The sequence below is a fragment of the Camellia sinensis genome, chromosome 7 (assembly GCF_055761805.1).
Source record: "Camellia sinensis isolate YWXY chromosome 7, ASM5576180v1, whole genome shotgun sequence".
Classification (NCBI taxonomy): Eukaryota; Viridiplantae; Streptophyta; class Magnoliopsida; order Ericales; family Theaceae; genus Camellia; species Camellia sinensis.
In genome coordinates this window covers 18,529,278-18,535,425 of record NC_138967.1, presented here as the reverse complement: position 1 = coordinate 18,535,425, position 6,148 = coordinate 18,529,278, and the positions used below count along the sequence as shown (strand labels likewise).

The following is a 6,148-nucleotide window of genomic DNA, read 5'->3' as shown; positions in this document are numbered from 1 at the left end:
AAACTACAGCATTTTCTATATATGTTAGTTACAGATAAGCATAACAGTATTTTTCTATAGATCTTTTCCCACAGAATAGGATCAGGAAGGTAGTGAATCATATACAACTTTAAACATCACAAACTTGGAAAAAATATATTATATATGAAGCACTTAACATTTTAAAACTTCAAGCAACAATTAAAAATACCTTCTCTGAGATAAAATGGAGGCCGTTATCTGGATAAGCAGCTTCATATGTCTCCCCCAATAATGGATTAAATGGCTTGCAATTTCTTCAATCTGTACAAGAATATCCTCACACAGCAAATGCTGCTATATTAAGGATCCTCATAAGGCTATTACCCTACAAAGTCATACGAAGAAGGTAATCAATAACTTAAGAAGATCAATTCCTCAACTTTTTTATGTCAATTCCAGATAAACTTCATACTTTTTCTGTTCTTTTCCTTTTTAAAGCTTTCTTTAGCTAGAGATTTCAAATGTAAAGTCTTGCAGGTTCTAGACAAGAATGAATAAATCTCCAATGTTTTCATAGCCACACAAATATTGAACAAAACACAAAATCAGAAATGGATACTCTGCAATTAACCTACCAAACTCTGAGTCAAAGTATGTAAAAATAGTAAGAAAATGAATTTGTTGTGGACCCCTTTAGCTACGTTCTCTACTTCTCACAATATAATAATAACCACAACAATAACAAGAATAATAATAACAATCATGGCAGCATCAATATCAAGAAAGAGCATACTAATTTATCACTTTACTCATTTACAACATTTGCCAAACATGTATATAGAAATTGGCTCATTTAAGTTTCTGCCATTTACAAATTGCGGACTGCTATATATCTCATATTTTTCTCACTGTTTGAACATCACTGGGGGCACATAGGGAGATCTTGTTCGTCTTCATTAATTCCTTAATGATTATTTTCAAACAATGAGCTAATCATGACTATCCACCTAGGAGATGATACAAAACAGCGACAAAAAAATCATAGACAAAAATCCATCCATGTATGCGTCCAGAAGTCTCCAAATCAAACTGTCACATTTGTAGCAATAATTTTGATGTAAAGAGACCACCATAATATCCCATGGAGTGAAAGCATTTCTAAATGGTTGCTTTTGTTCATTGGTTCCCCTCTCAGACATTTCCAAGGCATGAAATTCTAAATTGAATCTAATGTTTAGAGTACACTATTTGGTGTCCACTCCCTCACTATTAAATATTTCTATTTTCTTAACATAAAAATTAGTGGTTTTCCTAAAATAGCTTCTTCTTTTTTTTTTTTTTTTTTTTTTTTTTTTTTTTTTTTTTTCTGGGGCTAAGGTTAATGGTGATAGTTCCATCTATACACTACAGTTGCAATTATATAACAGCAAAATAGAACATATCATTTCCTTCAGGAGTTCAATTATAATGTCAATGCCTAGCTTACCTCCACTGTCTCAATTTTGGCAAATATCTGAGTTTCATGAAGATTATGAGCTTTAATGAAAGCTCTGAGCTGTTGAAAATAGAAAATGTGAAATTAGCTCTAGATATACATCTAATTAACAGAACAACATTGGCATGGTTTGAAAACTCAAAAACATGGCAGTTTCTATGAATATTGCTAGCTCCAACAGAAATGAACACATCCTCAATCAGGTATTAATAAATATTTGACTTGACAAGTTACAGGGACTTAGCAGAAGAAGTACTTGCTTCATAAAGTGTATGAGAAAGAAATGGAAAAGAAAAACATTTGGCAAATCCAAGCTTCTTAACGCAAAGCTTAAAGAATTTATCCCCATATATTTTTTTTAACCATTTAAATTGAAGGCTTTTTATGTTTTTTGTGTTTTAGCAAGCAAAATGGGTTCCTTTTTACCGAGATTCAAACACACCAAAGAACTGCACATAGTTATTATTACACATGAAAGGAAGGTAAACAATAGAAATTTCCAACAACACCAATCTTATAATTTTAAGTGGTTGCAGTTTCTGATTCAAACACGCCAAAGCACTGCAAATATTTTTACACATGAAAGGAACCAAGCTTCATATATTTATGCTTCTAAAATTTTCACAAATTTTAAGTTGTTTGTCCTTCTGCAAGCCAATTTGATATTTCTATCTAAATTGCAAGTTAATTTTGTTTAAACAGCTACCAATTTCTACAATACCATCAACACATCAAACATTTTGAAAACACCAACTACTAATAGAAATATCCTTTTTATTCAACTGTTTTCTCAGCAACCAAACAGCAATCAAAGAAATTTATCAAAAAAAGAAAAAGAAACCCACCTCTGAAACAGGACTGTGAGATGGATAAGACAGAGGACGAAGAAACCCACCAAAAAGAAACCCACCTCGGAGTGCTCGATCTGGATCCTCGAGGCTTACCCACCAAAATGGCCCGCTTGAATCGGTAATTCTGCAACACAGAGGACGAAGACGAAGACGAAGACAAAGAGCAACCCCTCTTTCGGATCTTGCAGGATCCGGGAATCAAACCCTCCACAAGCCGATTCTGCCTTGGCATTATCAATTTCAATTTATCACACACACTCTCTCTCTCTGATCTATGAAGAAGAAGAAGAATGGATTTGCATTTGAAAATTCAAACCCTAGAAATTTATGATATGGGTTTTGAAAGTGTATGTATATGCTTTTTCATAGCTGGAGCTGGTGGATGGAGTGGGTTGGGGTAATCAGTAGTAGGAGAGCGATGCAAACAAAAGGAAATGAGAGAGAGAGAGAGCATGTGAAGGTGAATGCGTGGTACAAATGGTTTTTGTTTTAAAAATGGCGACCAAATGTTTTTGTCGCCAAAAATTTTCAATTCCTGCCTCTATAAAAATCAAATTTCCCCCCAAACTTTCTGCAACCAAAAGATCAAATTAGTTGCAAAAACAGGTTCTTTCACCGACAAAAATTTTTAGTCGCCAAATCTCAATCAACGGCGACTAAAATATTAGTCGCAAAAAGTACTAATTTGGCGACTAATTTTTTTTGGTTGCTGAAAATAAGTTTTTCGCAACCAAATTTTTGGTCGCCAAAAAATGTGTGACCTTCCGCGACCAAATTTGTAGTTGGTCGGCAAAAGTATACCACTTTCTGCGACCAACATATTTTTTGGTCGCCAAAATATAACCTTCTGCGACCAATAACATTTGGTCACCAAAAATAATGATCATTCGCGACTAATTAATATTTGGTCGCCAAATGTCATTTTTTTGCTACCAAAATTTTTTTGGTCGGCAAAAGTGGTCGCAAAATGTGTAAATTCTTGTAGTGATTATTATATTTCACTCTCCTCTTTTATCTTTAGTGAAAATAGATAAACTCAAAATATGAGAAGATTTCAATTGGTGTCATGATCAATTAAGGGTTTAGAATGTTATTTTTGAATTTTTTAAAATGTAACACATAAATCAAATATTAGCTCACAGGAAAAATATCAATGTACTATATCATCAAAATCATCTTCATTATAATGTGGCTTAATCAAAATGATTAAAGTTGAAATTAAATCACAATTTTTTTAAACATTTTTGTGCATAAAAAAAATCTCTCTTTAAAAAAAATCTTTTTAGTCAAAATATCAAAACAATAATAATTTTATTTTCTTCTCTTTTTCCTCTACCTTCACGTGACTCATCTGTGATTTAAGGATATGGTATGGCAAGTATGCAAGATAAACATGTATGTATTTCATAAATGCAAGAGAGTAAAATTTTTATTATTAATATGAAATATTTTGAGATTTGAAAACCAACTTTTACCAAAACTACGGATATCAATTATTTATTGTTGTTGTTGAATGTTGCGTGATTACTGTTCATTCGAAAAGATGTGGTAAATATTGTCTCCGGTCATATATTTTGAACATCCAATGTCCAAATACCATTTTTTTCTACCCAATTTCACCTTGAAGCACACCTACAAAAAAAAAAAAAAAAAAAAAACAAAATAATAATAATAATCAAGTTTTCGATATTTGTACCCAAACGTTTTTGGGTCCGTGAATGTTAGGTTTAGAATTACTTAATTTTGGAATCCATATCATTTTTGTTCCATGTAATCATTTTTTAAATTGACATGATGAAATTGAGTGACCATTTCTATTACAATAATGACATACAATATTAGGATTACTAAATGATGATTCTTTAACAAAGAAATTTTTATAAAATATTTGTTTCTTGTGGGGTTTGTACCCAATACCGACCTTGTCAAAATGCATCTTTGATTTTCAAGTAATTTATTTAAATTTTCTTTTCCTTAGGTAAACTTGAAAATTGTTTTATTTAAATTTTCAATTTTTTCTTTTAAGGAATCATTTTCAATTTTCAAATCACTTGAAAAATTCTTGAGAGAATATTTTCCCTTTTTAAACTTTCATTTTTATTTTTTAAAGTTTCATTTTCATTTTTAAAGACTTCATTTTTATTTTTGAATATTTCAGTTTCATTTTTCAAAACATCATTTTCAAGTTTCAAATCATCTAGTTCATTTTTCAAAATAGGGGATTCTTTTTATTTCAAAATGTCATCTTCTTTTTTTATCTTTAAAAAATCTTTTTGTAACATTTCAATTTTATGATTCATTTTCTTTCATTGAATTTGAAAGCAATTTTTTAAGAGTAATATTTTTAATGCCAAGTTTTCAAAATTCATTATGCAATTCTTCAAAATGTGGATTGTAATTCATCAAAAAGAATAAGACTCATTATTAAAATCACATACCTCATCATTTTCATTTGCCATTAAGCACAGGTGAGATGCTTCATTGTTGATGCTTTCCTCATCGGAGCAACATTCATCATCATCTCTCTAAGCAGGTTTAATTTTCTTTTTGCTTCCATTCATCATTACAAGTCATGGTTCATGAGAGACCCAAAAAGCTCTTCCATACTTAATCTTGTTAAATCTTTTGCTTCTTGAATAGCAGTCACTTTTGACTCCCAATTTTTTGGCAAGGATTGAGATCTTTTCTTATCAACTCAATATAAGTATAAGATTTACAAGAGATTTTAGAACATTAATAATGTTAGTAAATCTAGAAAATATTTCAAAAATAGATTCATGGGATTTCATTTGAAAAAGCTCACAATTATGAATCAACATACTAATTTTAAATTCTTTAACATGGTTGGTCCCTTCATGTATGGTCTCTAATTTATCCCAAATTTTTTTGGCCGATTCATATGTACAGATTTTATTAAGCTCATTAGAATTTAAAGCTCAAAATAAAAGATTCATGACCTCAGCATTCATTTGAATGCTTCTCAAATCATTATCGTCTCATTCGTGTTCTTCTTTAGGCAAGATTCGTGCTTGGATGGTCTTGGAGGGTATTTTGTGACCATTGACTATAATTCTCCATAACTTATAGTTTAAAGCTTGAATGAAAATTTTCATTCTTGCTTTCTATGAAGTATAATTTGAGCCATCAAACAATGGTGGTCTAAAGAACAATTGACCTTCAGCAAAATAAACATCAAAATTGGTTGTCATGATCTACTCTTGATGGTTAAGTCAAAAAATAAATAAGAGCCCTCACTTTGATACTAATTATTATCCTAGATAGGCAACCCAAGATGGGTGAATTGGGTTTCTAAATAAATTGTCAAATTAAAAATTAACCCAAATAATAAATAAATAAATAAATATGCTCAATAATATAAAATAAAGTAATGAAATAAAATGAGCAAAGGGAAGAGAAATCAAACATAGCGATTTATAGTGGTACGGCATGTCGGGCCTACGTCCACTCTCCAAGTATCCTCTTAGGAATTTCTCTACTCTTTTTCAAATAGTAGTTGCACCACTAGTTTCACGGGTGCTAGTGAACCTTTACAACAAATGACCAATCTCGATCACTCCGACTAATTTAGAATCTGGTGCCTAGTCACACATAACCCAAATGATTTTATCTCAAAAAATCACTCATAAAAATTCTCTCTTTTTACAAGAATAATATGAATAAATAATAGAAAACCCTTTTACAATTTTACTCAAACTCTCAATAAATTTTCTCATAGAAAATATAACTCAATGAAGCACAATACAATATTTGAAAATTTCAATATCACAGATTTTTCTCTTCTTCACTTCTTATTTTTCTCTTACCAAAACACTTCAATGCA

The 6,148-nt window shown here is 30.8% G+C and overlaps 1 long non-coding RNA gene across 1 annotated transcript; it reads right to left on the bottom strand.

Annotated features, from left to right (window-relative positions):
• Nucleotides 1-244: 244 nt before the first annotated feature.
• LOC145794601 (uncharacterized) lies at nt 245-2,655 on the bottom strand. The gene is made up of 3 exons (XR_014334522.1): nt 2,302-2,655; nt 1,448-1,516; nt 245-346 (listed from the first exon to the last, which is right to left on the bottom strand). It is a non-coding gene; the product is annotated as an uncharacterized LOC145794601 (long non-coding RNA).
• Between the last annotated feature and the right edge of the window lie 3,493 nt (nt 2,656-6,148).